This window comes from Pavona decussata, unplaced genomic scaffold, assembly GCF_977016875.1.
Source record: "Pavona decussata unplaced genomic scaffold, jaPavDecu1.1 SCAFFOLD_133, whole genome shotgun sequence".
Taxonomy (NCBI): Eukaryota; Metazoa; Cnidaria; class Anthozoa; order Scleractinia; family Agariciidae; genus Pavona; species Pavona decussata.
This window is the reverse complement of record NW_028145546.1, coordinates 4,213,151-4,240,083: the sequence shown is the minus strand read 5'-3', so window position 1 is coordinate 4,240,083 and position 26,933 is coordinate 4,213,151. Positions and strand designations below refer to the sequence as shown.

At 36.7% G+C, this 26,933-nt stretch overlaps 2 long non-coding RNA genes across 7 annotated transcripts; one reads left to right on the top strand and one right to left on the bottom strand.

Annotated features, from left to right (window-relative positions):
• Positions 1-55: 55 nt before the first annotated feature.
• Positions 56-22,467, top strand: LOC146468345 (uncharacterized). 6 transcript variants are annotated; one of them, XR_014867563.1, is made up of 6 exons: positions 65-1,477; positions 1,558-1,666; positions 5,042-5,103; positions 5,547-5,613; positions 10,633-10,715; positions 19,145-22,467. It is a non-coding gene; the product is annotated as an uncharacterized LOC146468345 (long non-coding RNA). The 6 variants fall into 6 exon arrangements; XR_014867565.1 differs by lacking the exon at positions 5,547-5,613 and having other exon boundaries at positions 56-1,477; XR_014867561.1 differs by lacking the exon at positions 19,145-22,467 and having other exon boundaries at positions 59-1,477; positions 5,042-5,107; positions 10,633-17,910.
• Positions 19,907-25,983, bottom strand: LOC146468344 (uncharacterized). Its single transcript, XR_014867566.1, has 2 exons — positions 22,475-25,983; positions 19,907-21,865 (listed from the first exon to the last, which is right to left on the bottom strand). It is a non-coding gene; the product is annotated as an uncharacterized LOC146468344 (long non-coding RNA).
• Between the last annotated feature and the right edge of the window lie 950 nt (positions 25,984-26,933).

The window sequence follows — 26,933 nt, the reverse complement described above, 5'->3', positions numbered from 1 at the left end:
TGTAATACGAGGTTTAACACCCGTGATGCATTTCTTGGTTCCGTCGAGTCCGACCCCAACACAAACCCTAAGCGTTTTATTGTCGATGTTGAAGCTGAATTTCAAATCGCATACAATTCCTGATCAAGTCTCGACACCAGTGCATTAACTGACCCAGTGCGCCGTTTAGATCTTCAGCTGAAAATCCCCGAGAAATAGCCAAGCTATTGAACTCCTACGTCGCATCCGTTTTCGCCCTTGACACCCAGTCCCTTGATCTGGAAGCGCTGCCAATGCACCAGCTTCTCCTGATATGTCGGAAGCGCTTGATGTCACAAAAGCCACAGGATCTAATAAAATCCCAGCGAACTTCTTTAGGAAACAGCCTCTGTAATTGCACCATCTCTTGTCAGCTTTTTAAAAAGTCATTAAGCACTGGTTCTTTCCCGCAGACTGAACTGGAACTGAAGCTAACGTTGTTCCTGTTTTTAAAAAGGGTGAGGCCGAGTGCACAGAGAATTAGAAGAACCATCTCCTTACCGTCATTGGTATTCAAATGCTTGGAGCGATGTGTATTAACACTTTAAAGATAGACTGTACGAGGTGGCAAGAGATTGTAAACATGGATTCATTAGAGGGAAATTATGCATCTCCAACCTTTAGTAGGCCACGTGGGCTCCCTACTAGACGAGGGAAAACAGGTGGACATAATCTATATCGGAATATGTTTAAGGCCTTCGATAAGGTGAACCATGGCTGCCTGCTGCAAAAGTTGCGCGCGTTCGGATTGGAAGCAGCGTTTTGCAGTTGTTTAGCTCTTACCTGATGGGTCGCTACCAACGTGTAACAGTGCTGGGTGAAACCTCTGATCCTCTGCCTGTCAGCTCCGGAGTACCTCAGGGCTCCATTTTAGGCCCGATGCTTTTTCTCATCTATGTAACTAACTTGCCCGATTTGGTCCTGACGAACCATGTTGCCATGTTTGCCGGTGACACTAAGATACACGAACAAATTAAGTCTCGGGAAAATGCTCCGTACCTACAAGCTGACTTGCTTGCTGGCTAGTGGACAGACATCGCAGTTACAGCTGGCTGAGATTTTTATTTCTTAAAAGTCAAGAAGAGTGGTGGAGGCGGCGGATCACAGGTCACTTTTCATGCAGATGTCAATGTCATGTCTAATTCCAAAGAAAAGCCCTCTTTTCTCCTCCATGGTATTCCCTGACCTTACCGTCTTGAGATGAACCGTATCGGTTTTAAGAGAGCATTATTTTCTGAAGAAAGTTTCATAACTTATCGACATATTTGCCAATCGAAATATCCATTGCGTGGAACCGCATTCTGAATCAAATACAGGTGCGATCTTCAACCTCTCCCCTCCCCTCTCGGGCGGACCTCTCATCACGTGCTCTTGATGGGCCTGGCATGGACCCAAGATCCTTTGCATGAAGAACAGTCCAACATGGCCACGAAATCTCGACGGGGGTATTTTGCTTCAAGTATGTTCCATTTTTGCTAGATTCAGTTTCCTAAACTTGGTTTAAATCTGACAAGCAAATCTGTGCTATCTTCTTTGCAGGCTTTTGAAGTCCCTGTCCTCGGAAATTTGTGTGGAAGTCATGTTACGCGCCAACGTACTTGACGTGCTAAACATCGACCCTTCGCGCGAAATTTGAACATGTGTTGAGGTAAGCTGGCTTTTATAAACCAGAAAGACGAGGCTTACAGAAACCTTCAGAGGCTGTGTGCATTAAAATAGGATAGAGAATTGATTGATTTCAGAATACACTTTACACTTGACATTGAACTTAAAAACCTGCTGTCCCAGTTCCGCAGTCTTTTAAACATTGAAGCAAACTAGAGTTTACGATAAAGAAGCGCTTTGTGCCGCCAAAGCCAATATGACAATGCCACACACTTTAGGCAAAGTGCACTTAATGCACTTACATTGGCCCCGGTAAACACCGCTAATCCCCCCCTCCCCCCCCCCCCCCCCCAGGTTCAAGTAGACTGTTAAAAGCCCCGCATAGCAGGGCATCAGTACCGAACTTTAGAACCAAATAAAACAAGAAATCAGTTTACTGGTTTGTTGGTAAAAAAAATCGATATTGTGATGGACGTAAAGTTTAGTGTGGTGTAACATTTTCCATTAAAATTATTAAATTGTCAGCATAATGTAGATTTTGATTTGGTACCAACCCACACAGGTGATTCAGCACATACAATGAGCTCGCTTCTTTCCACTGTTAGTCCAGTTGTCTTGGTGTTGCTCATCCTGTGTATCCAGTCTTCTCACATAATGACACAAAACCGTTGCTGACGACCCACTTTGGACGTGGAATAGACCATCTCAAGTGACTAAATTCTAATTTGATCCTAGTGCGTGTACCTGTAACTCTATCTATCTAATTAAATTAAACTAAGTCAGCATACTGTACCTGGTGCCCAACAACGACAAGTTCTTTCAGATTCTTTGGAGTTATGGCTTTTTAAGATGGGTTGTTTGTGCCTAGTCTGAAATGTCAGCTGTCTCCTCTCCCTAACCCACAGGGGGCGCGGGAGAGAGGGACGTCTGAATTCCGAGCGTTATAATGTCGTCCGTTGACGTCACGTACTTTTGCGAATATGGTAGGTAGTTTTTGATTGATTCTTCCCTAATTGAAATAGAGAACCATTTCTTATTGGTCGAAACTTGCGAAAACAGATATTCCATTTCGGCGGCGAATTTAAAGTGTTGACAGGCCAGACACAACTCGTAAGTTCCTGGTGTGAAAAGTGACTTCTCGTTTAACGTGGTTTTGCTCTCGCGAGTATATCTCTTAAAGATTTTCCTTTTTGGCCGGGTAGTAAGTTGTGAAGATGGGAAGAATTTTATCTCACACTTTCTCGTTTTGTTGTAAAGCCGACTTCCGTTTAGTGAATTTAATCTCAGAGGTTATTTTTTTCAATGAGATTGTGTTGATAGCCTCTTGCCTGAAGGCGCGCTTTAAAGTTGGTGGTATTTCAAAAGAATAATTTCACTGAGTAGTTGTTTCTCAGAAGTCTCAGCGATTCTACAATCATGCGGGAATCCTTGATATTCGCACGCACTTTAAACCTACAGAGACCTTCCAGTACACATTGATTTTTGTTCCTGCCTCTCACCGGGGTCAGAAAAGGACTAATAAAAAATGAAGCCCTGAGACTTCTTCGAAACACCTCCTCTGCAAAATCATTCTATGACAACATCATCCGCTTCAAAACGCACTTTTGGGCTAGAGGCTACCCTTACAATCTCATTGAAAAAATAACCTCTGATTTTCGCTGAATGGAAGTCGGGTTTACAACAAAACGATAAAGTGCGAAACAAAGTTCTTTCTGTTTTCACAACTTACCACCCGGCGTTGCCTTACCTCAAAAACATCTTGAGGAGCAAATGACTTTCAATTCAAAACCAACCATAATTTGCTTCGAAAAATATTCTGAAGGACCTACTCTTATTTCATAAAAAAAAAAAACAGCCCAAAAAAGCAAAACCATAACGAGAACTCACATTTTATACCACGTTAATATGAGTCGTGTCTGGCCTGTCAACACTTTATTTACTAATAACATTTATCGGAACATTTTTCAATTCATCTTCGGTGGAAAATGAAGTGCGATCCCGTTCATACATTCTTGATGCTTCGTCTTCAAATTTTATGGCTTACAAAACGCACACAACCTCCTACATTATGCATGCTGCAATGCTTCCAAGCGCTTCCATGACTAGTGGCCGCCATTTGGTTTCAAAGATTTTTATTTATGCAAATTTGCATAAATTACTGTGTGACGTCAACGGATGACATTATAACACTCGGAATTCAGACATCTCTCTCTCCCGCGCCCCCTGTGGGTTAGGGGGAGGAGACGGCTGACATTTCAGACTAGTTTGTGCCATGCATGGAAATCAAGTGCTATGACTACTAAGGAAATTCCTAAAGAACAGAAGATTATTTGTGTCAAACACTAAAAACTTGGATAGAATTTGTTTGGATAAAAAACTGAAGTCATTCACGATGACCAAGTGTTTCCACCTCTATTACTACGGCTTCTTCCAACAAAGGATAACTGAACATAACAGTGCCCTTTTGATGGCAGGTCAAATTTAGTGGAAGAAATTACTCTGCAAGTTCTTTCTTTGGATCCACCATTTGCTATTTTATCGATCTGTGTTTGTGTGATTTTCAAGTGGTAGAAAGTCCCACAGTGCATGTGACTGCGCGCATAAATATTGATGCCTAACAATAAGTGTAATTGTTGTTAGACTCTTAAGAAACTGACATCAATTTTTCATGTGTCTGTCCTGTTATTGATCTTGAATCATGTCATAACATTGTCAAAGTAGCTGTGGAACGGAGTGGATCCGCAGACTACTTTGACGATGTTATGAAGATGAAATTCTGATCAATAACAGGACAGATGCATGAAAAACTAATGTCAATTTGTTTTTTACTACAACAAAAAGCCAGAGGGGACAAAATGAAGTCAAAACACAGGTTAAAAATGCCAGAAACGTAAATTTTATTAAATCTGACATGGTCAAAATCAAAAACCTGTCTTGCTCTCTTATTGGTTAATGGAAAGAAAAAGGGAGACTTTCTATACGTTGAAAAGTCACAGATTGACATTTGGTTGTTTTCAAATTCTCAGTTCTCATTTGTTGGGTCAACACCACATTTAAATATTTATAAATTCATGTGTCCGAAATGAAAATTAGCCAGTGAGCATGCTAGAATTTCTGCAGTTATTGTAAAAAAATCATTGGCTAAACAACTGTCTTTAACTTTTTCAGGATTTCTGTTGGATTATTATCCCAGACAGGTCACTGATACTTTTGGGAACAAAGAACAACTTTTTGATCTCAAATTGAATAATAATAATAATAATCATAATTTACCAATTTATATAGCGCGTATTTACATGTGCTGATCAATAGCGCTGAATCAATGCGCAATGTGTTGCTCAGTCCTACCCCATTATTATAATCATTCATGTTAAGTGGGGCAGTAAGAAGTTGTACTAAACTTTTTGTAATGTTTTAGTTTCAGTCAGAAGACAAGGAACAAGGACACCATTAACCTTAAACATGACATTGTTTTAAATGGTGAGTTTTGTTTTGACGTTTTCTAATTTCATGGCTACTGAGATACTCCTTTTCACTGTAATTTCAGGGCCCTTGGCCCAAGGGTATGGGACAGGAACTTTTTAAGGTTCAGGAATGGAACTCACCCCAGTTTTCTTGTGGCCCCTGATTTTACATCAAAGAAGACCCTTTACTCTGAAGACTGTGCAAGTTCAACACAGACCAGAGTTAATAAGTTTTGAAAATAAAATTTTTTGTAAAATAAAAGAATTGCAGCAACTTTTCATTAAATTTTAAATGATAATTTTAACCAAAAGACTCAAAAGTTAGAACCACAGTAATGTACCTTACATGTAAATGTGCCTGCTCACGACTTGACCTTGAACAAGAACCAAGTGTTTCAGAACTGTCCCTTACTACTTCACTTCAAGGTGCTGATCCTCTATCTAACTCTTTCTCTCCAGGTAAATTTCAGACGAGGGATGAGAAATCATGAAAGATGCCTCAACCTAGAAATGACTGTCTAAAGAGGTGAGTTGGTTGTTTATACATATGTAATAGATAAAATGAAGGGCTGAGAGCATAACCGACTTTTGTTGAATTTTAGCCTGGTTTTCCATTTCGCTCGGATTTGTCAGAATTTTTGCTCTCCCAGGTTTTAAAAACATTTCGCAGTTTTACAATTGGCACAAAACTCCTTGAGAAAACCAAACACGAACAGCGCAAAAACCACTTGCTTACTATTTCTCTCTTGTTAATTCTACCACAGAACTTTACTTCTCTCTCCCACCCCCTCCCCCTATGCAATGACAACCAAAAACAGATGAAAAAAACACTCACTTACTGTTTCTCTCTTCATAATTCTACCACTGACAGTAACTTCTCCCTCCCCCCCCCCCCCCTCCCCCTTATGCAGTGTTGATTTGGAAGGTGATGCTTGCCAGGAGACTGTTCGCGACCCAGAAAACAACATTGAGTTGGGGGGGGGGGATGTGGTTTGCTTGTTTACCAGTGAACGCGCCTGGAAGGGTAATGTTGTTAGAGATGTTGTCCACGTCATACTCGTCGGTTAAGAGGACTCCGACCGTCACATTATTTCATTAACATGGTTGTAACTTTTCACTTAACTGTTAGGGAAAATAACTGCACTTCTTCCAATACCGCTCTCTTGAAAGCCAGTAAAGCCGTAACTAATGCAGTGCGTGACATAGAACTTGTTTTCTTTCAATGCGCAACAGTTCTCGCCCTCAGTTCTAGCTACTTCAAATCGTGTTGTAGGGAAGGAAATGGCTTGTTTCGAAATAAACTTTTCTCTGAATGAAAAACTGATTTGTTGCCCTTCTATTCTACCCCTTTTGATCACAGCAAAAGTGCACCTTAGTACTTTGGCAACAGTTCTCACCCATGTCGCAATAAAGAAACTGATTGAATTTTGAATTATATTTACGTAATGGGGTGAGAACTGTTCGAAATAGATTTTCTCTGTGAAACACATTTAGGAAAGCATTTCAACATGGCAATCAAATGATAAACAAAGCATTTACAGTGCAGGCCAGAATTAAGCGAACTACGCAGACGCGTTTTATACGTAGCAAAAACGCGTATGCGCGTGTTTTTAGACGCGTCTAAATGTGCGCGTTTTTGCCATTGTTATTCTTCGTCGTAAGTTCTCTTTGTGTGGTAGTGTCAAATAAAACAGAAGAATTCAACGGGTTAACAACAAACACAAAATTAACATTTTATGAAATCAACCAGCGACAGCTATCATATTTCGAATCTCGTCCGCTTCGTAAATCTGCGTAAATACTGGCGACTTTAAAAACAACTCCTAGCCGATATAATTGAATATCCAGCGTATGTTATAGAAAAGATAAATCTAAGCTAATTAGTCGAACACTACTTGTTCGAAATCAACGCGCTCTGTGCGCGAACTCGTGAATGGAATAGGCGAGTGTTTTGAGTTATGCCTACAGTTATTTTAAAAATTACACGCACATTGTGACTCGAAAGAGAGCGTTTCGAGGTTTCATCGAAGGGGTGAAAATGGCACAAGTTTGGTTATAATTGGAAAGGCACTGTGGCTCCCGTGTTGATTGAATAAAAAAGCATCCAGTTTTCCTTCCAAGAACCTCCGTACATCGTGTTGTTGTCGAATGAAGTTTGATACATGTGCAGGAATTTGGTTACCTAGCACGTGACTGAAATCTTCTCGATGTTATCAGCGTGGCAATTTCTTTCTACGTTGAAACGACGGCTTCTATCAGATCAGCCGTGTTTTATAACATTAGAAGAAGCTTTCAATCTTGCAAAAGTTGCTTTTATGGCTTTATCCAAGTGAACGTAAATATAGGAATGCATCAAGCGTTGCGGTACTCAGTAGACTCTCAGTGTTTTACATTTAGGTTTGTTCCGGGTAATCGATCTTATCGCTCACACTAGACCCGAATGAAATTTTGCAAAATTGAAGTTTCCTATTTTACCCTAAGCCTTTAACCAACGGAATTGCCTTGGATCTTTAAAGTCAACTGAACGATTACATTTTGCGGCCGGAGATAGTGAATGCTTGAGGTAGAATGAGGGAAAGTTCACGGTAAGTCAGCAAATCTGAACCGAAGCTTGCGAGAGGAGCGAATTAAGTCTGTTGAAAATCATTTGGTGGATTGACTGATTTTATTCCGGGTCGTAATTTATTTGTTTATTACGCGGGATGCCCTGAGGGGGCATACCGTGTCTAAAAACGGGACGATTTCTTTTTTTTCTTCGTCGTAGCTACAAATCGCCACATTAATTTATTCATTAAACTCTCCCCTCTCCTACTGGGGATGTATTCTTCTGATTGTCTTCAACAACAGCCCGCCAATCAAAATCCATTCTTGTCGCTTATATCGCGAGGGAGGGGACCCACTCACCCCTACCTGTGTGACGTCAATGCATCATTTGATCTATTTATTAAAGACAGATTAAATTGTCACGCATATTGTCTTAACATGTTGTGGACTCAAGTGTGCCATTTTCAAACGGAAATTTCACCATTTTGAAGCCGTAAATCGAAAGAATAACTTCTAAGAAGCACCCGACATGTAAAACGGTGGAAATTGGTGAGTTCTTAGCGAAGGAATCGTGCTTTGTTTGACAGTCTTAGATCAAACACGCGAGACTGAAAAGAGGTCATTGAGAAGCTTACGTTATCGTAATGGAATTTCATGAATTTCCGCTGATAGTCTGAGTCGCGTAACACAAGGGAAGCAACGTAACGCGATCGTCGTGACTCAAACTATTCCATTAGCAAGGATAGTTTTATAAATCGGTGAAGCATACAGTTGGAATAAATGAATCAGCCCCAGCATCACGCGTTATGCCAGTATAACAGGCATCTTGTTCTATATGATTTACCCACAAATACGGTATAATCCTCGAACTACCCGAATCATCATTGCGGCAAGGAATAAATAAGAATAGAGTTAAATCCTTTCACGGTCTCCGTACGCAGAGCTCGCCGGTTTCGCAAAGTACAGATCTTTAAATTCTGCACTTCCGGCGTTTTATTCCTCTTTTACTTGTCACACACAGAAGTCTGACTGTTGCAGTCGTGATATCTTCAATTCTCATTTTTATTCTACAGATTTTATTCATCATTTCGTTTCGTTTCGCAAAATACAGTAAACCTCGCGGCAATTTTTTTTACATGTAATTCTTCCATGCGCTCAACAACATGGAGTTGTTCTTGCGCTGAGCCGGTTCTACAAGAAAGTCGACAAGTGTAGTCATACTTTGTCAAACCCTTCTGAAAGGCTTTTCCTAGGCGATTCAAAAGAACAATGAAAGATCAATAATACGAAAACAATGAGCTAGCTCATACATACTAATGCGTCTGACTAGACGCGCATCTGCAGATTTTTAGACGCGTATATGCGTCCGCAGCAGACGCGTATAACGCGTATGTTTTGGTTCGCTTAATTTTGGCCTGCACTGTATGTGCTGCCAAAGGTAATACATTGCCAGCGAACATATAAAAATGACTTTTTGGTGGTGAGAACTGTGGCCGAGAAATGTGCGGACATTTTGATGACGTATTGTATCTGTTGTGGGTTTCTTACATTCCTGTCACGCACGTAGTAGTTTGTAACAGAATCAAATAAAAGCGTAACAGAATTATTTTGGTTTCTCCCACGAGAAAGACCGCTTTCGTGTGCCGTGGTTCAAAGACCACAAATTTATATTTAATACAAATATTAATACCCAATACATTGTCCTTTTGGTCATCCATAGTTACTATAAGGTTATCGATTTTTCATTAGAAGATGGTAACAATTCCCAATACAAAACACAAATCGGCAGAAAAAAACACTGGACAATGTTTTTCAATCGAATTGAAGTTCACATGCAAAAATTCAGACAAATCCAAGCTAAATCGAAAAACGGGCTGAAATTTGGCATAGGTCCGTTATGCTCCTAGCCCTTCAATTTATAACCACTTTTTGGTGAGTCATTATTGGTTTGTTTAAGCAAAATAATAATAATAATAATAATAATAATAATAATAATTATAATAATTTATTATTTATTAGGCGCAAATTAATATCTGAATATGATCAAATGTGCCGTACAACTATAACTACCAATAATAATTACAATAAAATATACTTAAGAATACCTAAAATTTATAACCCAAAAAGTAGTCAATCTAACTATAACAGGCAAAAGCCTTCCTAAATAAATAAGTCTTTATTGTTTGTTTAAAAACCAAAACGTTATCAATGTCTCTGACACTTGCAGGCAGACTGTTCCACAATGCAGGGGCAGCTATTTGGAATGATCGTAATTATTATAGTTAATGCGTTTGTGTTTAATTGGTCCTATTTTGGGTACAATGATTTCTAGAAATCCCTCGTAAGAAATTTTTGGAGTTACTGGAATACAAAGCAGTGTTTAAATTGTCGTGTATCAGCGAAAGTTTGGAAATTTCAAAATTCACATAAAAAGAGAAATCTAACAGCTCTAATCTGCTTATTCTTATCCTGAATATGGACAATCCGAAGCCACCATTGTAGCTTAGTGTGCGTCCGATTGGCCCTCTTCCAGAATAAGAGTACATGCATACAGTAATTGCTGAATATCCTTCATAAGAGGTTTTAGAGTTATCAGGACTCAAAATAGGTCTTGAATATAATATTGTGTGCAAGCAGACATTTGTAGCTTCGTCTCCCGAAAATAATTTAATTTAATTTAGTGAGAGAGACATAGAGGTTGTTACTTTTAATCTGAAATGTGTTCAAGTGAATGCAATCTTAGACTAAAAGCCAAGAAGGAGTAGAATCGGCTTTGCAATTGTCCTATTCATCTTTACTAACCAGTTTAAAACTAGCAACACAAAATAACCATATTATCGATCCGACGTACATCATAGACAGGGAGTGTAAAACTGAGACACTCTTAAATTGCCGGCCCTACACATTTCAAAACAGTTTAACTTTTTATTACAATGCTGTCTTTGTCTTACATACAACACAATTTTGGTGATCAACATGTTTTTGTTCTCTTTCTATAAAGGATACAAGGAACTTTCAGATGTGAGATTCAGACAAGCAGCAAAGATGCTCATCTCCGTAACTGGGCAAGCAATTCAAGTAGAGGTAGAGAGACTTGTTTTACTTTAAGAAGCGCAGTAAGACTATCGTATTTACTCATGGTTATGCCATACGAATTTGAACAAAATACAATACAAGGTTTAAAGTTTAAAAAGAATGCAGCTCAGACGCAAGCAAATCTGTATATTTTGTTTGTCTCACAAAAAGTGTAGTCTACATGTAGCATTTATACTACAGTTAAAACGTGGGCACATTGGGTGATAGTTGGGGTGTGCATGCAGCTTAGGGTAACCACGTGTAGCCTTCACACAAGTATGGCCTGAACATGAGAGTAAATGTGGTAGTTAATGCTCCAGTTTTATTTCCTTTTTAGCAACCGAACAATTACAACAAAGTCTTTCTTTTCAAGATACAGTGCAATCACAGATATAAAGAAGCCAGACTAGAATATAATTTTTTGGGAGAGAAAATGCGAAAGCTGAAATTGCGCATATAAAAAGTTAGAACTACATGTAATATACAGCACCACATGAACAGTCACACTGTAGGATTTCATGATAAAACTATGAGGCATTTTGTTTGCTCTTTTCTAAAGAATGCCTTTTGGCAATGATTTTTACAATAACAAATGATTTAACGAGATTGAAAAACAAGTGATTATGCATAGAAATCTTAGGCCGATTTCATTAAGAGTTTTGAGCCAGGGGCACTATTTCTCAGTGTACTTGATGCAATAATAATTATTATTATCTTTCTAACATAGGCTGGCATTTTTCAATAAGAGTCACCTGTAGCTCTCTTTGAACACTGTACTCTCCTGTAGCTCAGTGGTAGAACATCCAAACTATAGTAACAATTATTGGAAGTTCTTAGGTTCAACTCCTGATAGGAGCACTCAGATCAATTGCCTTCAACCGAGTATGTCTGTGCCACTTTCTGAATAGTACATCATTCTCAAGTATTCTTATTATAGCTTCACAATAGCTCCAAGTATCGCAAAGTTGAAATCTATCTGCAAATTCGGACAAATGTTGCCTGTTTCTAAGCTTTAATTGGAGATTCTGATGTAGAGGAATTTCCGTATTTACCCAAAATGAGAAATCTAGAAGCTATTCTGTTTATCCTCATCCCAGAATACAGCTGATCCAGTGCAACCTTAGAGTTAAAAACCATTTCTCTTTGCTTCTCCTTGATAGTTTTCTGTTTAGAATCTGTAAATTGAATTTAGCACATTTTGATTAAATGTTCTGAGATCGAGAAATGCTGTCTTATTTTCAGTATTTTAAGGCTAAAAATTATTTCTTAGTACAGATTTAACCATACACCATTTTGCACTCAATTTATGTTGAGAGATGCATTCTCTGTGAAAATGGTATTCAGAATTTGTAAACAGCTTAGCTTGTACCGTTTCAAGTTGTAATTTGTCAGATTTTCAACTGATGATGGAGATATCACATAATTTATACACACATGTATATGGTGAACAGGACATTTGTGTGTTTTCAGTTAGGCTGGTTTTACTGAATGTTTTTTGTTTGTTCGGATGGAAGCATATATTCATTAGGCTTGACTCGAAGGAGCTTAGATTTAAAATGTCTTACAGTCTGTTTAAATTTTATTAGGTCTCACAATTTTATAGTTTTCAGTAAGGATTCTAAGGACATCAAGCGTTTTCTCTTCAAAAATCAAAAAGAGCCATTCATCTGTTTTCAAGGAGAATTTTTATTGCTGTTTAATTTAATGATTTCTGTTGAATGTTGAAGACATTCTCGGTCCTGCTTTAAGTTTAAATGCGCAGTTCCAGAAAAAATCCATACCCACCCAAGGAAGGTCATTGGAAATTCCTAGGGGGAGAGGGTCCTTAAAAGTCAAAATTTTAGAAGCAACGTATGAAGCTGGAATTTCCTGGGAGGAGGGAGAGCCCAAAACAAAAAACCTTCCGTGGGCTGAGTATGGATATTTTCTGGAACTGCACAATATTGTCCTTTTGCCATTTTTCACTTAATAAGGATTTTAAGACAAACAAGCGTTTTTTTATTTGTTTATTTTTTTATTGAACAGCTTTTTTTTGTTTGACAACAAGTTCTGGTATTTGAAGTGATTTCTCTAAAAGCTATTTTTTTTGTGTGTGCACTTTCATGTTGTTAAAATCTGGAGTCGGAACATCACTTACAATATTTATTTCTTGCTCAAACTACATGTGTTTGTAGGCCACCATTCACGGTTTTAATCCCATTTAAAAATTTAGTCGGCTTTTAATAAAATTTTGACATTTACTTATTTTAGGCTTGATTCTAAGTGATTCTCAATGTTATTAGTTGTTTTTACTAAAATTTCAGATTTCACTAAGGAGTTGAGACATGATTTTTCGGTAAATTATTAGACATTTTTCAAATGAGCAACAAAGATTCCTTGAGCGGAGTGATGAATTCTCGTTTGCAGTCAAAGAATGATGATGATGATGATGTTATAGTTTTTGGTTAAAATTTGAAATAATATTTACATTCTCAAAGAGTTAGGCCAAATGTCATCTTCAGTGTAAACCGGAGTCTTGATCACAGGATCTCAAGTGAAACCCGGTGTCAGGCAATCTGCGGATCTTTGTCTCTTTGATTTAAGACGTTTACTGAGTTCAAGACTGGATTTTTAGTGATTTTCTGTTCTTTTTCTACCGCAGCTTTGGCTAAAAAGAGTGAAGCTCAAAAATCATAATTTCTCAGTAAATTTACTGGCTGCCTACGGCCATTGTGTAATGAGATGTTGCAGCTGGCTTGTTATGTTGGCCTGTAGTCTTGCTTTCATAAATGGAAGGATTTTCTGGTTCTTTTTACTGTTTTATTAAAGGTCGTTTGCCCTGCACTCCTCAGTGTTTTTGTTACATTTGTCAGTTTGTGTCAAATTGATTTTCCTGGTCAATTTATGTGCCTGATAAGAAAGCTTTTTAAGTGATGTTCAAAAGTGGCTGGTTTTTGATATGTTAGGGAGACTAGCTATCTCATAGCCCATACGTCAGTCCTCTTGTAATGTATTTTCATATTAATTTTTGATCAATGTCATTACGTGTCTGTTTGAAGATTAGGGCTGAGACATGATTTCAAAGTGACTTAAGCTGGTCTATTTCCATGCATGAAATATTAATCCTATTCAGCCTGGTTTGGGGGTAGGGGAGGGGGGTACAAAGTGCCTGCACTGACTTTAAGCGTTCATAAATTTCTTAATATTAAACAAACACCAAAAAAGTTGGAGACTTTTCCTAAAATGTATCTCAGAGCAATTTTCTTCAACACAGAATTGTTCACGTGACTTGATTTACCTTTTGTGTAAAAGTGTATTGTCGTTACTATTAATTTGGATTTTTTGTTCATTTTAATTATTTTTGATTCAATTTGAATGGTCTTTTGAAATCAAGAAATCAAAAATGGAGAACTCAAGAAGGCAGCTGGGTAGAATCAATCATGTAATTGCCATGTCATGTGACCTTATTGTCCCATTTTTTTTTTAGCACTAAAGGAAACAGTTTGGGCATATAATTTACCCTCCAGGTTTCATTGTCGTAATGTTAATGCTCTTGAACTGACGAAGGGGGCTGTTACAAAGTGCCCCTCAGGTTTAGGAACTCAGAAAAAAAACAGACTGTACAGGGATTGCAAAATCATTAGCAGGGCAGTCCTGAGTCTGTTCGCAGTTTAAACGTTAACCATTTGTCAGTTTTCAGTTGCGTTGAGTGCAAGTCAAGTAACAGATAAGAATTGAATGTGCTCTCTGTTTGACTTTTAGGCCTGCTTTATTTTGTCTTCTGTAAAGAGTAGTACTTGTTGTCTGTGCGACTCAGTTGAGCTTATTTTACTTCTAATTTAGCCAGTTCTTTCCAAGCCAAGATTGTATTAAATGGATGCCATTCAAATGTGATCGACTTACAACTTGAAGATTGGGCCTAAGAACTGACAATTTCTAAGTGAAAATTGCATACGCTATAATGAAGTTTTCATGCCTTTCAGTGCTGTCTGTCATTTTTCATCAGTGATTTAGTTCAGGTTCAAATAATTTTTCCAGTGAAAAGTTAAGGATGATTTTTCTTGTTTGAGTACGGAAAAAACTTGCAGTCAAGAAAGGTTCTGTAAAATCTGTAGCCATTTGTATCTTTTTGGCAAGCTTGAGGTACTCAATTTTAAAGTGAAAATACTATATCATGCTCAGTGTTTATCAATATAAATATCGTTTCCTTGCTAGTTTGCAGTAGGGTTGTCAAGTTGGTCTAGGCACGATACCATGTTGAAAACTTCAGGCCATTTTTGGGATTTTTGTTTAAACTGTGTGTATTCCGTTTTCAGGAAACTTTGAATTATTTCAGACATGATTACTAAGTTTTCAGCGAGGAGTTCGTTTAAGTTGAACAGATGTTAGCTTTCATTACCTGAGAATTTCAGAATTTTAGGTTGCTTTGTCAGTAAAATTTATCTGAGAACAATTATTTTCTACATCTAATTGTTCACGTGACTTGATGTTCCTATGGCAACAAGATTTTGACAGCCTTGTTTTTTGAAGTTTTTATACTTTTTGTCAAAAAAAAAAGTGAATCTTCGTTACTTTTGCATTTTTTTTTAGATTTTTTATTGGTTTTGAATATTTTTGAGTCAATTTGAACGGTTTTCTGAGGTTTTGGCCATGAAATCAAGAAATTGAAAATGGTGAACTCAAGATGACGGCTGGGAAGAATCAATCATGTGATTGCCACGTCATGTGACCTTATGGTCCCAATTTTTTTTAGCACTAAAGGAAACAGTTTGGGCATATAATTTACCCTCCAGGTTTCATTGTCATAGTGTTATTGCTCTTGAGCTGACGAAGGGGGCTGATACAAAGTGCCCCTCAGGTTTAGGAACTTGAAAAAAAAGTCCCATGCTGAAAAGGGTTTGCAGAATTATTAGCAGGGCAGTCCTAAGTCCGTTTGCAGTTTAAACGTTTAACCGTTCGTCAGTTTTCAGTTACGTTGAGTGCAAGTCAAGTTACAGATAAGAATCGAATGTGCTTCTGGTTTAACTTTTAGGTCTGCTTTATTTTTTCTTCTGTAAAGAGTAGTACTTGTTGTCTGTATGACTCAGTTGAGCTTATCTGGGCCAGGCTTGAATTAAATTTGATTTCATTCAAATTGACTTACAACTTGAAGACCGCGGGTCTAAGAAATGAATTTCTTGGTGAAAATCGTGCACACTATAATGTATTTTTCACGTCTGCGCTGTCTGTCATTTTTCATCAGGTTCCAATAATTTTTACAGTGAAAAGTTAAGGATGATTGTTCTCGTTTGAGTACGGAAAAAACTTACGGTCAAGAAAGGTTCTGTAAAATCTGTAGCCATTTCTATCTTTTTGGCAAGAGATTCAAGCTTGAGGTACTCAATTTTGAAGTAAAAATACTATATCATTCTCAGTGTTTATTAATATAAATATTGTTTCCTCGCTAGTTTGCAGTAAGGTTTGCAAGTTGTTCTAGGCAAGATTCCTCATTGAAAAGTTCAGGCCATTTTTGAGATTTTTGTTTAAATTGTGCGTGTTCGGTTTTCAGGAAAACTTTGAATTTCAGAGATATGATTACTAAGTGTTCAGTCACGAGTTTGTTTAAGTTGAACAGATGTTAGTTTTCATTACTTGAGAATTTCAGAATTAGAGTTTGTTTTGTCAGTAAAAGTGGAAGGCCATTTGTCACTTCACATTTGGCTAAATTCTGCATGTAAATGAATTTCAATTTTCTTACTTTCTGTTAGATTTTGCATTTTTACCAGTTTCTATGACGATTTTATTGTCACTTAAGACGTGTTTTCTAGTTATTACGCCATGGTTTTCAGTTTTCAGTAATGAAAAAAAAAATTTGTTTTCCCCAGTGAAAATGTAAACCACCAGTCAATTTCAGAACCATCAATTTCTGGACAAATTATAAGGCTCTTCGTCTTTTGTTATCTTACCAGCTTTTTACCAATCTCTTTTTTTCAGTAACACATCCAATCAGTGAGTAAAATTAACCTTCTTAGGCCATCTATTTGTGTTCAGTTTAGTTTTCAACGTCTTTTTAACTGAAAAGGCGCAATACAAAAGGGACCAAGCTCTTCCCACTTTCGACATCAGTTTGTTTACATTTGATTTTGACCTGTCGAAGTTTTAGCTAAGATGAAATGTTTTCGTCTTCGAAATTTAACGTGCTAAAAACCAGACTTTTATTTCGATTTGAAATTTAGAAAGGTGTAAGTTAAATGTAACAAATGCCGGTTAGCTCAAAACAAATAATTCAAGGAATTTCACGTGTTTGCTAGCGCTAGCGTAAACATTGCACTTTCAGTAAAATGCAGGCTGCGATAATTTATTAAAATTTCTGTTTTCTTTCTCTCCCTACACAAATTAACATATTTCGAAAAACAATAACAGAGGAAAACCACAAAATTTCAAGCTATTGCTATTACCATTGCCTTCTGATTGATAAACGAGCTTTGGTTTTCCTGTGAAAACTTTCATGAAATTATGCAGTAGCTATTGGTGAATTATACTTTTAACTTGCGGTTTGAAAAGTTTTCGACGAGTTAACTTTACTTTGAATTTTTTAAATATTTTTCGTCTCGTTCGGCAGTTATATCTGTGTTGCACTGTATCAATAAGCTAGCGGCCATTTACACGGTACTCATTTGCTTACAACTATATCACGGCGGTATACTGTTTTTTAAACGACAAAAAGTCCGACTCGAAGACAATTTTAAACGTTTAACATAGCTAATACTCCTGAAAAGTTTTTTCAATGCGTTTCAAATTTTTCATTTTGTAAGCAAAAGCCGTCATCCTTGTCATTTTCATCAGAGAATCTCCTGTAACAAGATTTATTTAAACAAATATATTGCCAAATCTACATGCATTTTGATTGCGTTTCTTCATTTTGTTTTGCCTTAGTTTGTTTTCTATGGTAACCGCCGTTTAAACTACTCAAATTTTCCCGCCAAAAGACTTAGAAAAAATGCGGGCGCCTAAAATACGCATGCGCCGTTCTTTTTTTAATAATTTCAATTAGTTATACTCTGTATGATAATGTCAAATTTTCCCGCCAAAAAACTTAGAAAAAATACGGGCGCTCAAAATACGCATGCGCCGTTTTTTTTTTAATTTTCAAAGCAATAACTTTCACTAATATTTATTTTAGTTGTCAAGTATTCATTTTATTAGCTAATAATAAAAGACAATAAAGATGAAAACAGTTGTTTCAGTTTGCGTTGTGTGTTCTTTATTTTCTTTCTTTCTTAACAATGGTTTTCAATTATAAGTTAATTAATTAAGTAAAAATCTTTTAACTGATTAAAGGTGTGACAAAAGTTTTCTTCCTGTATATACTAAGTCTTTTGGCGGGAAAATTTGATGAAATTTGCACAGCGTTTCCCCTGGCAACAATTTTCGCAAAAAATTTAACGGGGCACCCATTGAGATTTTTTGGTCACATAAAAATTTCAAAGAATGCCCCTACAAATTTAAACCCGCCAAAAAACCTTACACCACTTCGTAAGAAAACTTTATGTGAAAAATTTTAAGCTTTAGGCTTTGGCTGCCAATTTTTAGTCTAGAATTTTTTTGTCTGTAGTAAAGTTTCCTTTGCGAAGTGATGTAAGCTAAAAGAGTGACATGGTAAGCCGTTAAACTGTTTGGCAGCAGGGAAAAATTGGATGATCGCAAAAATTGTGATCACAAAACCAATAGAAAAACGCTTATGTTTTTGTTTCCCAAACTGAAACCAAATTTATAACAGCTGCAAAACCGTTTAGCTTACCATGTCGCTTGAAAAGATCTTGTTCAACTAGCAAGTGAAGTCAGCACAGGCTAACAACTAACAGCGTTACAGAGGACTGGACGAATTAACGCGTGAAAGCATCTTTTTGGTCAAAATAAGTTGTTTTGAATATAGAAACAAATTCTATGTATTTTGTTCCCAGCTACGTTTCATTCAGTCCAGTTTGTTTGTTTTTTTCTAGTAAAAGCTTAAATTTTGACGATTGATGATTAACAAAACATTTCTTTTTGGTGCAATTATTGTTCATTTTTGGAAATAGTTTTGAAGATATCAGTTCAATTTCTTTACATCTTTAATAATAGCTGGTTCGTTTACCTTCCGGCTCTTCATAATATTTTGACAAATATCAACGTAATTCGATTCCTCTGACTCTTTTATGATTTGGTTCGTTTACTTTCGTTATATATACATACGTTAAAAATACGTGCTTTCAATCGTTTGTCTTGTCCCATGTAACACTGATTCAGTTGAACAAGATCTTAAACGTAAATTAAATACTAAAAAACTAACGTCTGGTTGAAATAACGGGAAACGAAACTCCAATGAAAAATTAATCTAAGCCCCAATATTGAATTTTCCCAGCAGTATAAGTAAGAAATATCCGTTGAGATTTCAAAATAGCGTTATTTTGTGTCATTGATTTGTTCAATTTTTATAGTCAACAGGACCACAAAAGACATTACAGATTGTTCCACACAGCTCTAAAGTGTGAACAGCAGACAAAGCTCTATTTTGTAAACAACTCGGTCGTACGAATAATCTATTCACTTTTTTTTTTCACAGGAAAATTTGAATTCAAATACAATGCAATTGTAAAATTCTCTGAGAAATACTTTGAAGTTAATTTGAATTTTGTACCTTTGTCGTAAGCGCAAACTTGCAATGTGGAATGCAATAGATTTATTAAAAACTCTCGTGAACTATTTTGTAAACAACTCGGTTGAACGTAGAATCTATTCATTTTTTTCCACAGGAAAATTTGAATTCAAATACAATGCAATTGAAAAATTCTCTGAGGAACAATTGTTTCGAAATTATTTGGAATTTTGTGCCTTTGCCGTAAGCGCAAACTTGTAATGTAGACTGCAATAGATTTCTACTTCGACGGGTTTAAATCACTTTTTTTTTTTATCAAAATGGCGAAAGTCTAATCTTTCTTGGGTTGAAAATTGTAACTGGGTAATTTTTTTTTACCACAATTTCACTGACGTCAGATTTACATATCACTTTTGCACGGGACATGTAAGTGTGAACAGCAGACATAACTCATGAACTATTTTGTAAACAACTCGGTTGAACGTTTAATCTATTCAATTTTTTTCACAGGAAAATTTGAAGTTAAATACAATTCAATTTTAAAATTCTCTGAGGAATGTTTCGAAATGAATTTGAATTTTGCGCGTTTGTGGTGGCCAATTTATGACTTGCTCCTCAAAGTTCTCTTTTTGTATGCCTTCTTGTAATGATTTTAATCGTTAAGAAAATCCCTGTTTCCGAACCGTAAATCAATTTAAATTGAACTTCTTTCGGACAAAAAAAATGGAATACAGCAAACCTGCAATTTTATATTTTTTATCTCTGCCGGAAATGAAATGGTGGGAAAATCATTAAATCTTTTGTGGTCCGTAACTCTAATTTGGTGCAAAAGATGTCCCCAAGACTTTTCTATGGTTTTGTCCACATCATTCCAAGCAGACGCTTGTTTTTATCATACGTACTACAGCATGTAAAGGGAACATAAGGAATAACAAAAGGGATCCTCCATAATTTTTCTTTTTCAGTAAATAATAAACTTTTTGATCTAGGAAATCCTTGTAAAATAAGTCCACACCGCAATTAAACAATTCGATTAGTAATATACGTTTCCATGCGGATCCTCTTTAAAGCCTTGTGTTCCCTTGACAATAGTAAACGAAGGTGGAACTGCTAAGTGTAGATGTTTGATTTTTATTTTTGTTCCCGTCGCGAATTGGCCAAAAATGAAAAATTTATTTTAAAACTTATTAAGCTTCTAGTTGTAATTCAGTCAAAAGATCGAGGTCATCAACAGTTTTTATTTCACAGACCATATGATGTAGAATTTTGCAGATTTTTGTTGATAATCAGGCAATTTAATATCGAATTAACCTGGGAATTAAACAAAGCGGAGAGAGATCCAAAACTGAAGAATTTATTTGGAAATTTAAGCGTTAATTTTCGTAAGAACATGAACAAGGTTTCCATTCACTGACCAAATGATATAGAGTTTGAAGATTATTGTACATTATCAGGCAATTTGATATCGAATTAACCAAAGCGGAGAGTGATCCAAAAGTGAAGAATCAGTGATTTTGAAACTTAAGCTTCCATTTCTTTTGTAATGCAACAAAATTTCCATTTTTCACACCAAATAATATATAATTTTCAAGATATTTGTAAACAATCGGGTAATATTAGATTGACGTACGAAAACAAACGTTCCTTTTGGATGTTTTCAATTCCATCAAATTATTTTTTAATTAAGAGCGAAAACGCAATGGCTAGTCTCATCTCTTGATATTCTTGTTCGATGTTTCGGCTTAACATAGAAGTGTCTCAGATTTCAATATTTTTCCCAAGAGAAACAATGATTTAGCTTTTGACCGAGCTGTCCTTTTTTCTAGCGTAATTTTTTTCATTTTCCTTTTATACAACTTGCAGTTCCACCTTTGCAACAGAATATAACTGTAAAATAACTTAACCGATTTCTAAATAGCGCAACACTGAGTGATCTCCGATGTTGACGTTTTCAATTTTCTTTTTTTTTTCTCAATTGTGTTTCATTTTCAATTTTCATATCCCAATTTTGCCTTTAAAAAAATTGAATTTGAGTTTTAAGTTAATTTGTTGACAAATCCATACATAAAACATATTGAAATCGCGAAAAATGTGGCGTTAAAAAATGTCAGTATGGACTGATCACTCAGAGTTAACGCTAAAAATGCCTTAACCGATCTGCAGAATAATATCTCAAAAAGATGGCTGGTATATTTTAGAAAGATTGAAAGAAATTCTGCTGCATCGACAGTATTTTCAAAATTAAGCGACCGTATATTCGAGCGTCAGCATTCCTGACTGAAAATATCAGCTTAATCCCCCCGCCGGGATCTGCCCTCTCACAAAATGTTTTGATAGTTTAAAATTTGAACATACTATATTTTAGTAAATAGATCATCAATTGACTGTTTCTGAATGAAGATTCAATAATTTTGTCATACACCGCCACCATCTTTCAAAGGTATCATTTTTATACAAGAACGAAATCTTATCTTCGTTACGTTTGCTTCAGTTCAATGCTTTTTCCTCGTTTCTGATTCTTTTGCTTCTCCTGTTCGATCTTTTTTTGTGAAATGAGTCCTTCCTGAAAATAAAACAAACAAAACACATGAGTTTGTGTTCAACAAATATGCCCATAAAAATTTAGCAGCATGCTTTGCTAAATACTTTAAAATTTAAATAACGTTTATCTTCGTCGTCACCACAATCATCATTAGCATGCGATATTTCTTTAGGCTCAGAAAAGCCCAAAATAAAAATTCAAATTTTTTTCGAGTATGATAAACAGTAACACAGCCAAAGTTGGTGAAGAGAGCTAATAAATTTGCGCAGTGAACTTGTAGCTAATTTTCAAGAATACAACTTGCCTAAGTAAGTTTCTCAACTCAAAACAAGAATGCAAAATGTATTCGTAGTTTTTCAATACAGAGCAGTGGACAAAGTTCTCAACACGTGGTCGCTTCGGACAATTTGGAAAAAAGGTTTCTTGCCACAGAAAAGACCTCAAACTCAGTGTATTTATCGTTAACTCTTCTGTGACTGCTATTTGTCTGTTTAGCTCTTCTTATAAGGTGCTGTTGAATTATTCTATTCTAAAACCACGCAGTCGATAAAACGAAACTCCAGGACGCGCTCACATCGACTGACTTCGAATTTTACGTACTGAAAACACCTAATGGAATTAGACTCTTACCGTTTGCGTCTTAGCGAAGCGAATTGACGCTTTTTCCTGGTGTATCAGTAAAGCTTCAACGACAGAGGTCACCTTCACACGTCCTCACTCGCCAAGCAGTTGTTTGGTTTGACGAGAATTCTGCACTTTCAGTCATGAATATGGATTAGAAGCTGGAACCAGTCGCTGGTCGATAGAAAAACCATATTTAAAGTGGAATTCTATGCCCATGTTCTAATGAATAAACTTGACATCTTTTATGTTTTTGTTTAAACCTAAGCCTGTGGGATTTATAGCGTGAAATAGCTGTCTTGAGTATTTTCCCGCAGATTCAAATTGCGGTTTTTTTGAAGCCTTGAAATCTCTTTTTCTCTTTGTTTTACAAAATAAAAATTCATGTACTCTTACACCATATCACGAAAACAACTTTCTGCTTTTCTGAGTCCACAGTACGTCATGATCGGGGAATACTCTAGTCTAGAGTTTTACTTAAACACTATATGAGAATAAAACAAAAAAAATTAATTCTAGGAAGTTTTATATTCTAGTTGTTATCTTACCACCAGATATTTTTTATCCTTTACATTAACAAGCTTGGAATTAAAGGAAATCAATGCTTGTAAGATCAAGTAAGATAGAACGACATTGCGTATAACATTGCTTATAAATCTTATCGTATACTAATAAATTTGAAATGTGAAATTTCCTTGCCGCATTTTAATGCATGGACAAACTGTCCAATTATCCTATTTTACTGGGAGAAAATTGGTGTGATTGAATTTTAATGAAATAGGAAGAAATTGAAGGGAGAGATAAATTAAAAACGTTCGGCTAAAACATTAATATCGATTTCGCCCTGTTTGGATGTTTTTTTGCTCGAAATCAATGCCACAACTCCGGGCCGGATCACGTTTATCTGCAGCGAGGAGCCAAGCGGCTCGTAGGCATTATCGATACAGGATCTTATAATGAAGCTGTTTTTAGGACGGCTTGTCTTATGTGCAGGAGTAACAAAGCGCCTGTTGTACTTCAGTGCATAACGGGAGGGTAGTAAACTATACAGACGGTGTTCAGGGTCCCTTACTATAGAATCGAAAGTTTCATTACATATCGCAGTGTTGAAGTCTGTTATTGGTACAATGTTCAGCAGTTCAATGGCATCCTTATAGGACAGTCCCGGGCAAATAATGGACAAAGCCCGCTTCTCTACACGTTCCAGTTCATTTATTAAATACTTTGGCAATGTGCAGAAAAAGACAGGGGACGCGTACGTTAAAACTAACCGTATACAAGCCGTGAAAAACAAAATATGTCTTGCCTAGGAACTCTTGCTCTTTTGAGCTCTACTAGAAAATAGAGATGGTTATTTAAAGAAACGTTTCTCACACAGTGGAGGTCAGTCGTAGGACAGTTTACCCCTAGAATTACACCAAATTAACGGCTTCCTTGAATGATTTTAAGATTAACTGAGTCGCCACAGTTTTAGGTTAGATCTAAACACGGCCTCCAAGAAAAGCATTATTTATTTTTTTTTATTTTTATTTATTTATTTTACTTTATAACTGTAGTTAGGTAGGTAGATTGTTAGTCGATATGGAATCAGTACCGTGTCTAAATAAAGTTATCATATCGTATCGTATCGTATCGTATCGTATCATATCGTATCGTATCGTAGATAGGGTTAAGGCTCAGTTTTCCAAGCGCTTCGTGTTAAACGATGGTATAAAGAGTGCACTTTCACTGTGCTTTTGGCTTTGTTAATCCTAAAAAAATTAACAAGTGATTTATAATATTTTAGAGCCATATCATTTGCGTAATGGATCCTTAACTTACAAATTCACGAGATGTGAGTGAAGGAAGGAGAAAATGGCTGTATTGAAAGCCGGGTCGTACTCGCTACGCCATTTTCACCGCTTTCAACTTCTTCAAGGTCCGGAAACTAAGTACAAAGTTGTCCCGGGTAGGCGAGTTATCCCTTGCAGAGCGTTTACATGGCAGCTAGGGTTACCAAGTGTGTCAGGGTAACCCTTACTTCATGTAAACAGAACGTTTATTGACTAACGATTTTAAAATATTATGAGCATTCATCACTTTCCGGCCAGGTTTTTGGCGTGATTTTGAAACCATAGGGCAACCTGCAACGAAAATGATGCTGAATGTTACTAATGCGCGAATTAATTATAATGTGTTTAGGTTTTTCGCTATTCGAAGGAGTAAACAAAGAAAGCAATAATAGTTTTTTGCTCTTCGGTGAGATGCCGCTTTCGTGTTATTTGTCAGCAAAGTGATAAATTCGGGAAAATCGTCGCAAGTGGGCAGATTTATTTCTCATTAAAAAAGGCATATTATATATTATGTTTATGGTACTGGAAAAGCAAACGAAAACAAACCTCTTTTTCCTTAATGTTTAGGGTCTGAGCAGAACGTTACATATTAAAGTTCTGTTCTCGGCTTCCCGTCACATTTTACATAGAGGGTGTCCGAACTTGCTAATTGGAAGTCCTCACCAACGCTTGGCCAGGTGCCTTGACCTACACGTTTTTGTCTGGCTTCTTCTGTTAAAATACAAAGTTTAATTATTTGCGCATTTTGTATACTTCAGTATCAATTCCCGAGAAAAATTATCCCAAGATAGCGAGTACCTAAAGTGTACTGAATGAATGTCCACACCTTCAGTTATGCTTGATAATTCCGATCTGTGCCTCCCGACTATTCAGAAACATTAAGATCTTTCCAAACCTCACTTGGGCCCTTTGTAGTCCATGATTCGCCTGCCAGCCAGAGTAAATCCGATAACGGAGTTTGCTTTCTGTCAAGTACACACCATAAACTTATAGTACTGTAGTCCTTTGATAATGTTTTCTGCTTACTATGTCTACACAAAAGTTTCACTTCCTTGCTTTGTTGCAGTCATTGCTTGTAGACTTCTTCCTCTTTGACGTCCTTTGCTTAACGCTATCAGCATCGATGCAGATAGGACTTTGATTCCGTTGTCGTGTTTTCAGAACAATAACGTAAGTTTTGGTCCGAGGCTATGATAAATGAGCGAAAGATTTCTCTAGTTTTAACTTTTTACAGTTGCAGTTACAGTAAAGAAATTAAACAACGTTTTGTTGCCGTAGAAATGTCTGCTTAAGCCGTTGTATAATAAGGCATGTGTCCTTGACGTTTATTTTTGTGTCTGTTTTTCTGAGAGCCCGCTTAATACCGACACTTTGGCATGTCCCCTTGGTGTCCGTGTTAACCGGTTTCGACTGTAACAACATCGTCAGTCTTACGTTATAAATCGATCAAAGCATGAAGAATCGATAATATCGATTTGACACACCAAATCAAAGTTAATGAAAGGGAATGATTATGAAGCCAAACAAGTTCCTTTTTTGTAGGTTTTTGTTAGCATATTTAGCCTTGACCGTGCACAAACTAAAATAGATTTTAAAATATGTTGGAACAACTGGCCAATAGAAACGTTTTTGTTAAAATATTCGACTGAAGTGTGAACGTTAAAACAAATGATTGTGCACGGTCGTGGCCCTTCCAACATAAATTGCAACACCATTGTTATCAACTTTTTTAAACTCCTTTTTACAATAAAAAGTCAGCGGATTTAAATCAAAAATAAGAGAAAAACAAGAGCTTTCACGGAAAAGATAAGTTTTCAATGCCCCTCTCGAAACCATCAACTGAGGTACTTTGTTTTAGAGCATTGGTGGCTCATTCGATAACTTCAGTGAGAGCGCAGAAAATGATCTTTCACCATAAGTTACCATCTTGGTCTTGGGAATAACCAAGAGGTTGGAATCCCCACAACGAAGAGCACGACAGAGAGTGTAATGATATAACAGCTCGTTAATGTATGCCGGAGCAGAACCATTCAGTGACGGCTTACAGGTAATTAAAAGTAGTAAAAGTAGTAAAATAAAATAAAAATAAAAGTAACTGAAAAGTATTCTTTCCCTCAAGGGATGCCAATGCAATTTCTTTAAGACAGGAGCAATGTGATCATGCTTCTTAACACAAGAGCGAAAATCAAGTGATTTCCCCCTCTCCTCAAAAGGCGACCTTTCCAAATGCCAATTTGATCATTGAAGAGTGTCCCCATACTAAAGAGCGCATTTGAGCACCTCGTCATGGAATTATGCGCTTTACAAATTTACAAATTTAAGTCATTTATGGGAGGAACATTATAATCATTTCACACTTCCGCAAGAATGACTGTGATCTAAGAGCTGCTGGGGCCGGGCAAGACGGGTAAATAACTCAATCCAGACGATGATTCAAGTACTTGTCACTCAAGTCAGGCAAGTCTTTGGCATTTGTTTTCACATGACTCCAGTAGTTGATGATATTTCACTCGTATTTTGGAAACTTGCGCAAAAAATAACACAAATATTTTGATCAGCGTGCTAGCAAGGGCGTGTGTTTTTCACAGGATTAAATTTACCTTTTCACTGTGCTGGCAACGGGTTGTTTCACTTCA